This window comes from Mastomys coucha, unplaced genomic scaffold (genome assembly GCF_008632895.1).
Source record: "Mastomys coucha isolate ucsf_1 unplaced genomic scaffold, UCSF_Mcou_1 pScaffold12, whole genome shotgun sequence".
In the NCBI taxonomy this organism is placed as follows: domain Eukaryota; kingdom Metazoa; phylum Chordata; class Mammalia; order Rodentia; family Muridae; genus Mastomys; species Mastomys coucha.
The window spans coordinates 43,202,614-43,215,154 of record NW_022196894.1 but is presented as its reverse complement, the minus strand read 5'-3'; positions in this window follow the sequence as shown (position 1 = coordinate 43,215,154).

Here is a 12,541-nt window from a genome sequence, read left to right as displayed (position 1 = left end):
GAGGGGAGTGTGCAGTTCATTTTCACAAGTTCTACCAGCTTCTTCTGCTCCTGTGTGGGGAAAGCTTTCTTATGTGCGCACATATACCTTACAGTTTTTTATCCCTTCCCCCTTTGCCTGCCTTCTCTGCCTTCACATCCTTTTCTCTATAGTTTACCAAATGAAAGGATCCAGAGTAGGTCAAAATCCTGGAGATTCATGGCCCTAACCTGTGTTGGATTTATTATGAGCAATAATGATTGCTATTTGTTATATAGAATTTGCTCACTAATGACCTGAACCATGAACAGGTATATTTGTTTTGTTTGGCATATAAAGTGTTCGATAAAATTTGGAAAGTTCCTATAAAATATGAATTCCTTGATTTTGTAAGGAAAAAAAAAACAGTAATGCCAACTGGCCCATGCTTGGCCAGATGTCTGGCTCCCACACAAACCCAAGGCAGCTGTTAGGCTTTGCTGGAGCAAATGGAAATGAAAATATTTGTTACTCCGAATAGTAGCCAGGGCTCTCCCTTGCTGTAGAATCTTATTTCTCCCAACTGTACTAAGGGACAGCAGGGCAAGAGGAGACCACACTTCAGAGACTCGATTGCTTTCTATTCTATAGCCAAGCCACTGTGTCTAGGACATTTAGAGTTATCTTTCTGGACTTGGCCCACAAGAGAGACTTAAAAAGCACAAGTTCCCTTTACTGCAATTAAGTATGTTCTAACACATTAACTCACATGCTTCCAATGAGGACATGGCCGTTTTTAACTATGGGATTCTGCAAATGGTTTATTAACTGAATAGATGTCAGAATTTGGTCACTAATGAACTCAACCACTAACAGATGTGTTTTGCTGGTATATGAAGTGTTGGATAACATTTGGAAATTTCCTATAAAAGTATAAATTCCTTGATTTTGGATATAAAAAGTAACTCCAGTGTGCCCATACCTGGCCAGGTGTCTGACTCCCATATAAACCCATGGCTCCCCACAAGCACCAGTTAGACTTTATCAGAGCCCACCACATCTTGTTGCTTTATCTATGGGATGAAAGTCATTCCTTTTGGTTAACTGCCTGGCTACTCTAGAGACTGGATTTGTACCTTCTGATCCACAAGAATTAAAATACATCTGAATTGCAAGCACTTCCTCCTCCAGGAAGCTCCCTGGAAGATCCACTCCACCCTTCCAATGCTCCATTAATCTCTTCCCCTGGAGCTTGTCTATCCCCATTCCTGGTACCACCAAACATCTTGAGTACAGCTTTAGTTCTTCTGAATCTTGCATGTTTGACATGATGAAGATACCTGGCTGGCAGATCGGATCTTCTGCAGCTCAGTAAGAACTCCTGATAGATCCCTTAGAAAATGCTTCCAGAGACTTGCCTGTTTTCTTTCTCTCTTTCTTCCTTTCTTCCTTCCTTTCTTTCTTTCTTTCTTTCTTTCTTTCTTTCTTTCTTTCTTTCTTTTGTTCTTTTTTATTAGATATTTTCTTTATTTACATGTAAATTTCTCCTTTCCCAGTTTCTCCTCCAAAAAACAAACAAACAAAAACAACAAAAACAAACCCCTGTTGCCTCCCCACTCCCCATACCTGCCACCCCACCCTCTCCCACTTATTAGCCCTGGCATTCCCCTACACTGGGGCACAGAACCTTCACAGGGCCGAGGTTCTCTCCTCCTATTGATGATCGAATTTGCAATCCTCTACTATACACGTGCTGCCAGAACAATCAGACCCCTCCATGTGCAGTCCTTGGTTGGTGGTTGAGACCCTGGGAGCTCTGAGGGTGCTAGTTAGTTCATATTGTTGTTCGTCCTAAGGGGCTGTAAACCCCTCAGCTCCATAAGTCCTTTCTCTAACTCCTTCACTGGGGACCGTGTACTCAGTTCAATGGATGGCTGTGAGCCTCTACATCTGTATTAGTTACAGTTGAGGACAACTGCATCACATCCTGCAATTCCCTTCAGAGAATGACTTTGGGAAGCTATAGTTAGGCACTCAACAGTAGAACAATTCCATATAAACAAAACATTTTTCTTAAAATCCAGAAAATATGACAGATGAGAGTAAATGAATTACAGAGCTATGGGACAAGGCATTATTTATAGGAACCAAATTCTCTGTGTGGCTACCTATAAGATGTAAACATTTGGAGCAGATGTTATGTGTTTACACATGTTCTTCTCCCCACTCAAACACAGTGTAAGCATCCTCTCCTGTCTATCCCGCTTTCAGATTCCCCAGGCTAATCCGTCCTAGCACTTCTCCGGGCTCATTACTTTTGTATTTTATTTGAGAATATTTATGTGATTTTTTTCCTTCAGTGGCTATCAGAACTAGGTGCACAGGGTTTGATAAATGTTTGTAGACTGGAGATGTTCCAAATTTAAGACCCACTAATGAACTTTGATTGTTTCTATTAGACACAGTATCGAAGATAGACTGCCTGAGTCACATAATGTGGTAAGGGCATGTATAGATTTGTGGAAAACTCTCAAATATGTGTTCTCAGTCATGACCTCATTCATTCTTCTTCCAGGTCATGTGAATGAATACAAGATGCTGAATAAAAATGTAGCTAAAAATATTCAGATAACATGTAGAGACCTTCATGTGGCTGTCTCATGATCAGGAATAATCATCTTTAAAAAACTCTTACTAATGGAAAAACATAGATGGCTGAGAACAATTGAAGACCAAAGTCCAGCCTTCTTCCTCATTAGCTGCTGTGATTTGGCATGGCTTGTTTCCCAAAGGTTTGTACTGTGGAAGTGTGGTGCTCATTGAGGTGGTCAAGTAGATGGGTATACTGGAAGATCATGGAGGCTTGGATGATTCAGGCATGGAGGCTCTAATGATTAGACTAAATAATGTATTGAACCCGTCTTGCAAAAGGATGTTTAAAAGTAAGATTACTCACACACTTTTGGCCCTTATTCAAGTAGAATCTCCTGTTTCACTTCCCTACCATATCATGACACAGCTAGGGTGGCCTTTACCAGGCCTCTGCTTCCATAATTTCTAGACCATCTAGTCTTCTGTGTTATATAAAATCCAGGTAAAACTCTTTTTGTAAACAAAGCACCCAGCCTTGGATATTTCATTTTAGCAACACAGAATCAGGTGAGATGGGAAATTGGTACCAAGAAGATGAATTATTGTTATAGTGATATATGGAAATTTACAATAAGCTTTAGACTTGAGTCAGTAGAGGTGAGAAGAGTTGGAGAGAAGGCTATAAAAGGTCTGCATGTTCACTGACAGAACATAACAGTGATTCTAGCGAGAGCTCAGAAAACAAGGAAACTAGAAAAGGGCAGGAATTTCTTAGACATCCACTGAGTGCTCTTGACCAGAACACTGATGAAAATGGGTGGGAAGCAAGAAATTGATGAGAAGAGCCAATGAAATGAATACAATCCTGTTGGAAATTAGAGTCAAGCCTGCCCTCTCTACCACAGTATTGGAAAGAACCTGGCTATGTTGTACCTATGCCCTGGGGATTTATGGAAGTCCACATTTGAAAGTGTGGGCTAAGGGGTGTCTAACAAGAGTCGTTTCTATTGCCAGGCAGTGGTGGCGCATGGCCTTAATCCTAGCACTTGGAAGGCAGAGACAGGCAGATTTCTGAGTTCGAGGCCAGCCTGGTCTACAGAGTGAGTTCCAGGATAGCCAGGGCTACAGAGAAACCCTGTCTCGAACCACCCCCTCCCCCCCAAAAAAAACAAACAGAATAGTTTCTACACAAAATACAGAAGAGCCTACGTGGGCAGTCTAAAGCAATGTAGAAAGAGGAAAGAGGTATTTAAAAGAGAAAACAGGACAGGAAATTTGGTTGGAAAGCTTCAAGCTGGCCAGAGAAAGGCATGAAGGGAATGTATAAGGATATGTCCTAGCAGCAGCTGGTTGCTAAAGATTAGCACAAACTAAAAGGAGCCAGGTGTTGTACATCCTGTCAATAGAAAACAATATGTCAAGGGCATAGAAAGAATTTACAAAGTCATCTCTCCCCATATAATGAGCTCATATGCCTTTAAGATAGTGTGGGTTCAATAAATGGGCCTGGTATGATTTCTACAGGTTCCTTGAACAAGGTCACCTCAGGACTTAACTGCACACTTTGCAGCACACTGCTCTGAGCCCTTCCAGCTGTCAAACAGAGCTTCTCCAGCTACCACTGTGGAGGAAGCCAAGCAGAAACCTATACACAGGCCTATTCTTGTGTACAAACATACAAAATGCAAGAGTGATAGGGTCTGGCACTTTCCACCAAGACTTCAAAGGAACTATGAGAAGACTGGCAGAGCCTTGTGGTAGAAGAAGAATTGTCACAGGAGGGTGCCTGGTGGTGCTCTTGAAGCATGACTACAGGCCAGAGTTTAGGATGATTAACCTTGATCTAGAATCCACTAAGAGGCACACCTCTGGGTGTATCTGTGAGACCATTTCCAAGAAGGATTAAATGGAGGACCCACCTCCAAATTGTTTGGTATCTTTAATTGCGAAATGAGCGGTCATCATCTTCTCTGCCTCTCCAGCAGTACATGACTGTTGTTTGACTACTCAGAGTCTATGGATTTGACTACTCAGAGTCTATGGATTTCCATCCTAGGAAAGTCTCTCTCTGTCTCTCTCTGTCCCTCTCTGTCTCTGTCTCTCTGTCTCTGTCTCTGTCTCTGTCTCAGTCTCTGTCTCAGTCTCTCTCTCTTTCTCTCTCTCTCTCTCTCTCTCTCTCTCTCTCTCTTTCTCTCTCTCTCTCTCTCTCTCTCACACACACACACACACACACACACACATGCTCAAGTCCTAAGAAGCTTACCTAATACCAATGCCAAGTTTTTAATGTAATCTATCACGAAAAGTTTCATCTGCTTGTTTGTTGGTTCCCAAGAATGGAGAGAGTGAGTTAGAAATTTCATAGTCTGAGCCTACTAGAGGATAAGGAGGCTATGAGTGCTCCTTCTTGAACAGGCTAGTGCTATCTCAGCAATCCAGAACATTAAAAATTAGGTCACCTTTCCAAACACACTATGGCCTTACGCATTTGGAAATCCCCCTTTCCGCTCCTCTGTGCTGTACAGACACCCACTGCTGTGTTTTCTAGATGTGTAATGACAAATGTCATGGGTCAAACAAATCTCTTTCCTTTATAAAGTACATAGCCATAAGTACTTCATGATGGCAGCACAAAACAGACTCAGACAAGAACATTACTGTGGCGCAGACCCAGATGGTTCAGATTCAAAGCCTCAACTCTTATTTCTTCTATGGTCTGACAAAAGTGAAAAACCTCATCTATAAAGACTTTTAGGATGAAACTTTCTCAAAAGAGCAACAAACCTACACTACCTTTGCACCTTCACCTTGTGTTAATCACTGCAGGAAGCCTGGCACTGCCTCCTGGGAAATCTCACTGCTCAGACACTAATCTTTATAAGCTTTGTTAACCCTTTTGTGACTTAGCTTCCACCATTCTTTAAGGCTTGAAATCTTTTTTTTTTTTTTTTTTTTTTAGATTTATTTATTTTATATATGTGAGTACACTGTCACTGTCTTCAGACACACCAGAAGAGGAAATTGAACTCGGGGCCTCTGGAAGAGCAGTCAGTGCTCTTAAATTCTGAGCCATCTCTCCAGCCCTAAGGCTTGAAATCTTTTAATTCTCTTGTCGGGACTTATGTCCAACTTACCAAGCCCCAATAAGTCCTCAAATTGCTTTCTAGAGCTTTTCTTTTGTTCTACTACTGGGTTCTGGTACCCACTGGAGGACAGTTATCTTTGCAACCACTTTTTTTTTTTTTTTATCTCACAGTCTGAATTGCTGGGGTAGAGGTGTGGTTTTCTTTTCATTTACCCTTGGAGATACTTTTTTTCCTATTCCATTAAAAAGGCCTTTTTTTGGACCTCAAATAACTTGATGATTTACCAATTCCCCCTCTTTGTTATATAGTCCAAGTTCCCCAGGTCATTCTTTCTTTTTCCTTAAAATATCGGTGGTAAACTCTACATACACTAAGCATCAGTATTGGTTATATCAGAGTGAAAATGAATAATCCTTTTAATTATCTATCTTTTTCTAGTACCCATGATTCTCAATTGAGTGCTGTTTTGACTCCAATTATACCAAAAGATAATTGTAGTTTTAAAAATAGTCCATCATCAATTATGGCTAGAACGGTTTACGGACTGCTACTGATATCTTGCTGACAGAGGTCAGGGGTGCTAGTAAGTATCCTGCAGCATCCCCCCACATCCGCCATAGCAAAGAGTTGTCCAGCTAGTCTCAAAAGGGCTAAGCTTGAAAATGTCTGTTGAACACTATGCAAATTCTACTTCCATGCTAGAACTGGGTACTCAAAAATAAGAGGTATTCAAGTCTTAACTCTCAGGTATACAGAATATCTTATTTGAATATAGTCATTATAGATGTAATTAAGTTGGATCCACGCTTCCCAGCGAGGTAGCCTTATCCAATATTGATTTTGTACTTATAAATACCACATACCTGATTCTCTTCTATTCTATTATAACTCAATTATCCTTGCAAGCATAAGACTTTAAAGTGTGTGTGTGTGTGTGCATGTGTGTGTATCAAATAGAAGAAGAAAATTAATACAATACTGTTGCTTTGCCTAGCTTTTATTTTTATCAACTATGAGTTTCAAATTCATTGTATTTCCCTTAAAGACTTTGTATTGAAGATATTTAAGAGGAGCTAACATCACAAATAGATGACTGTGGCTAAAACACTGGGAGTTTTTCCCTATTTGTACCTGTCTAAGTAATTAAGGTAATCTCATTTATTGGATTTGTAATTCGAGTTTTAAAATGCAGAAAGGCTAAGGGGAACCACATAGGGTTACAGGCTTTAACACTATCAACTGTACTAAAATTGACTGCTTTAAGAAGGTCTTTCTTTTAGAGTTTGCATGTTGCTTTTGTTAGCTCTCTGAGGCAAGCCATTATTATAGTGTGACTACAGCTGGAGATGTTTGCAGGAATCAGTCAGGTGTATGAAACATATTGAGCTATTCGGGAGTAAGCAAATGGTTACATTTCAGTACTCTCGTGTTGGATACATATAATGTAAAGCACAAAATGCTTTAAGTTTACATGAAGCATCTGAAAACTTCTAGACATTCTGGGAAATATAGAAACTAATCAAACAAATCTAAGCTGTACTTGGTTTTAGTCTAATATTTCCTATATTTAGAAATTTTACTAAATTTTTTTTCTGAAGTTGTGTTAAAGAGTTTTTTTTAAAGCCATTTCCAGTTTATTACTGTTGTGCTCTGAAAATCAAGAACAGCACAAGCTACTGCAAATATTGTTTTCTGTAAACAAAAGCTTCTAAGAGACTAGGAGATGTAAAAACAAAAATGTTCAGCTGATGTCATTTTAGGATTGGTCCAAAATATCATTCTGATGAAAAAGATATCAGTGCCAAAAGTAAAGAATCTGACGGGATGAGGCAAACTGAAGATAGGCGGGGGCAACGGGATAGCAGTGGATCGGGAATGCGAAGAGTACCAGTCTTGGAGTGTGAGGAACAAGTGAGACTCCTTAGACAGAAGCCAAAATTCCATAACAGGCAAAGTATGCAAGAGGCAGCTGAAAAACACTCCCCAATGCCTCCCACTTTCTGAAAGCAATAATTTCAAAAACACACAAACACACAAAGTGAAACCAACTGGCCTTGGAGACATCTTTTACCAGAAGTGGCTCTGATGCTCAGAGTTTATAAAACAAATGAGGCTTTTGTTGGCGTGTGCTGTTACAAAGGCTGAGCCAGCTCTGTGGCTCACTTCCTTTTCTTTCTAACTTTTTAGAAATAATAAAATTCTTATAAAAAATAACAACAGCGAATCCTGACAAGTTAACATAGTTGTCCTGCATCAAACACTGGATCTCTTGGGAAGAAGTACCCTTAATTGAGGAATTGTCTCCATCAAATTGATCTATGGACACCCCTGTATTTTCTGATTTAGTAACTGTTGAAGGGCCCAACCCACTGTGGGTGCGCCACCACTGGGCAGATATTCCTAAATGTATAAGAAAGCACACTGAAAGGCCATAAAAAGCAAGCCAGTTAGAAAGTTCCTCCATGGTCTCTGCTTCAGTGCCTGCCTACAGGTTTCTGCATTGAGTTCCTGCCCTGACTTCCTTGTTGATAGAGTCTATCCTGAATGGTATAATAAACCCTTTCCTCCACAGCTTGCTTTTGAATATGGTCTTTATTACGAGCAACCAAAACCAACAAGGACACACTCTACTCCACTCATGATGTCTGTCCCTTTTCTCAAAGTCAGCTCTCCTGTGAAGTTGCCCCAGAAGCAATCCTTGGGCTTGTCTTGACTGGGCTCTATAGAGACCAACGGGATAAAAAGAAAACCATTTGCATCCTTTGCTCCAGAAGACAGAATGGAGCAGGCTAGATAATAAAGCATTCCCAAAGTTGCAATTCTGAGAAGGGCCTTGCCCAGGAAGTGGACAAGACAGCTCTGTCCCTGCTTCTTCCTTATCTCAATGAGCATCTCTAGATAAGGGCTGTACCTGATTAGGGGATTGAAACTGAGAGGAAGCATCTGGACACCCAGCTGGTCCAACTGGAACGGCCAGTTCTCCCTCTTCTTAGTTCACCATAGTTTTTGCCATTAACCTTTGACAAAGCCTCCAGACCAGAGAATAGTATTCTAGAAGATGAAGATTTTATGGAGAGGTTAAAAATACCAGGTCTGAACAAGAACAACTTAACTATGTCAACAAATGACACTCCAAAAGAGCAAGGGCCAGGGAAACCATGACCATGTGCTCTCACAGATGTGTAATCCCCATGGAGCTTTCGCCTGGAGGTGAGGTGCTTGGTTAGTTCATTTATTATATACTGGTTTGAGCTTGTCCTGACCTACTTACCTGCAAAACAGCATTCTCCTGGGCATGGCAGCACATGCCTTTAATGCTAGCCACAAAGAGGCAGAGACAGCTAGATAACCTGTGAGCTGAAAGCTAACCTACTCTACATAGTGAAACTCTGCTTGACAAATCAAAAAACAAAAAAAAAAGCAACCAAATAACAAAACCAAACAAAGTAGGGCAATAGTGATGCACACCTTCAATCCCAGTACTCTGGAGGCAGAAGAAGAAGGATATCTATGAGTTCAAGGCCAGTCTGGTCTATGAAACAAGTTTCAGGACAGCTGGGGCTACACAGAAAAGCCCTGTCTCAAAAAATTAAAAGCCAAAACAAACAAACACACAAACCAACAACAACAACAACAACAAAACACCAACAAAACAGCATCTCTCTTTAAAGCAGGCTCCCCCTTGTGCTACTCAAAACATGTCTAAGGCCACGGTGTCTGGTAGTATAACTGTCCTCATTATTTTAACCTGACTTCAGAAGCGAAAGCCTTTGAACTAGAAATGCAGACAAACGCTGTGGTGGCTACAATACTGAGAATGTGGAAAAACACAAACAAGCAGATCCAAGAGGGAGATTTAATGGCGAAGTAAATTGTAGGAGACTAGTTTGAGGCTATGAAGGCAGATAAGCTTCCTAGCAGATAGATAGGGAAAGAAGCCATAGATAAATGTCCAGATGACAATCCTGCATTCTTCATCCAGAACAAAGGCACTGAGGAAGAGTTACCATACCTCCATAGGTCTGAGGCTTTGGAGACCTGCTCTGGATGTGAACACATCAACATGCTCATATTCATACATACTCACTCACCTATGCATAGAACATCTTTACATTAAAAAATATATATACACAAAGCCAGGCAGCAGTAGTATACGCTTTTGATCCCAGCACTCAGAAGGCAGAGGCAGGCAAATCACTGAGTTTGAGGCCAGCCTGGTATACAGAGCAAGTTCCAGGGCAGTCAAGACTACACAGAGAAACACTACCTTAAAAAAACAAAATAAAAACAATAAAATTTATATATATAGAATATATTAATATTTGAAGAAGCTTTCTAAGGCTTTTAATGGTTTGTAGGTTTACACGGCCTTATCCTTAGGATACACTTGATACGCTTAGGATACAGAAGGGAGAAGTTTTATTCAAGAGAAATTCTTGTTCTCTTTCAATACGGCTGGAGTAGGCATCTATCCAACCTGAGAGGTAGGTTTCTTTCCATTCTGAGAAGATTATTAGCATATATCAGAAGATATTTATACCCTTGACAGAGATAACATTTAAGTAAAATTTAATTGCCATTTATTTCCTCAGAATGTGTCTACCATTTGTACTGGGTAAAGGAGAGGAGGCGGCTCGACTTCACATCTCAGGCTATCACAGAGACAGGGCAGACAGGACTGACTTCAGGATCATGATTTTTTTTTCCCAAAGACGTAATTAACTAGAACATTTAATGTCTGTCTTTTGAGGTACCATGAATCCTAAATTCAATAAATTTCCCTCTTTGCTTAGAACAACAGAATGTTACACTCCCCTGGAATCCACTGGGCATTTTGGTTAGTCTAACTTTACAAGGAGCTCATTCTCTCTCTGCTTATGTGTAAGTAGATTTGTCTTTAATTACAGAAAAGAAAAGAAGTACACAAGCAATTTTGTAGTTTCCTATCACTGTAGCTGCCATAGCTACTATAGCCTATAAGTGTCCTAGCTATTCATGTGTTACAGAAAGATCGGCAAGTGAGTTGTGAATCCAAGAATGTAACCTAGTGTTTAGGTGAGGGCATCAATTTTAGGCCATGTCACTAGGCCTACGGCAGTTCCAAAGCAGGGATTGGCAACTCCTTTGACTTTTGGGAAAGTCTACCATACTTGTTACTCTACAAGTTCACTCAGCGAGGCAAGCTGACATATCAAATTGCCAGCAAAGTCAGGATTTGTGTAAGACATGAAGAGCCTTACATCTGGGATGTCCCACTCACAGAAACACAGAGATGGAGATCAATGCAATAAGCATGAGGTTTATTGATCCAGTGCACTGGGGCCATCCTGCAATTTGGGCAGAGGTAACCCCCCAACATTCCAAGTACACAGTTTTAATACAGTTGTTGAGGTTAGACTTGGTAACGGCACGAATTGGTTTACACCTATTTGAGACCCACACTGCCCGTTCTCGGCATTGGTGGCCCCAGGCAAGGTGTGATCTTAATCACCAAAAAGGGGAACTGGAACATTTTTGGTCATTATCTGCACCTGCCCTGCCCTGTAGTCAGGATGTAAAGTTTGTATTCCTAGGAGATTCCAGGAAGGGAGTGTACATTCCTGGCAAGGTCTTTCAGCAACCATCTTATATTCTCTAAGGTCACATATTCCCCCCTTTCTCATAAATATTTCAATCATGAAATTATAACTCACTCTGGCCCAATTCTTGATACTGTTGTCTTAACATCATAATCTGAACTATACTTATGCATTCTCTAATAAAGGTCAGCAAGTGGTTCAAAATGCAGGGACCAAAAGTTAAAAGCAACATCAGGATTATTAATCATCCCAAGAGGGTAGAAATCAAAGTAGTGAGCCAAGGGAAGAGTTAAACCAAGATTCAAACCACTCCTGGCTCTGCTCTCCTTTTCTCTTCCTTTTGGCCAGTCCCTCTCTAACCTTGGCCATTGAGTCCTTTACAATTCCAGAATGGTCTATATAAAAACAGCATTCTTCTTTCAGGGCTGCACACAGACCTCCTTGCTGGAGAAAAAGAAGGTCTAGGCCTCTCCTGTTTTGAAGGACTACCTCAGAAAGTGAAGTCAAGGATTCCTGGATCTTGGAAATGGAATTTTCCATTTCTACTATATCAGCATCTATAGCAGACCTAAGACTCTGATTAGTTCTGGCATTGGAGTCCTAGTGATGATGCTCCTGTGGCCCTTCCAACTGCCTCTAGTCTCAGTCCCAGCAAGACAGAAACAGTTATCCCTATAGGTTCCCTCTTAACCCTAAGCTGGCTCTTATCCCAATGGGACAATAATTGTTCATACGGATGGTACACGAGTCTGGGAACTGGTTGTACCAGAACACAAAATCCCTGACTGTTTTTGAGTACCTGAGAGTTGACACACAGAGTAACTCCTGAGGCACATGCTCACCATCCCTCAAGGGGGAGGGCAAGAGGTAAACAGGTACATGGGGCTGAGGTACAGTCTGATTGCAAAGATGGGCATGTGAGGAGGGGATCTTTCCCACACATACTCCCTGCCCAGTAATGGCAGACAAGATGAGTCTGGCATTATGTTGTTGCCAGCGGCACAGTGAGGCATCATCAGACAGGTTAACTGTCCCAACAAAGGCAATCCCCTCATAATAAGGGGGAGCTACTTTGTAACAAATCCAGCAAGCATTGGTAGCATTGGGGTTAGTGCTAATGATGACCCGAAAAGCTTCCTGAACTAAATGAACTAAACATGGTAACTCTGGATCGTCTTTGGGAGCAGGAACTATGCCTTGGTTAGCAAGGCTGGTCAGCCTGACAGAGGGAGCCCTTGGGGGGTACAAAGGCAGATGAGTTTTAAGAGAGGGCTTGGTGAGAGCCAGGATTTTATTGGGGCCTAAAGGGGTAGGGACATTCAGGAA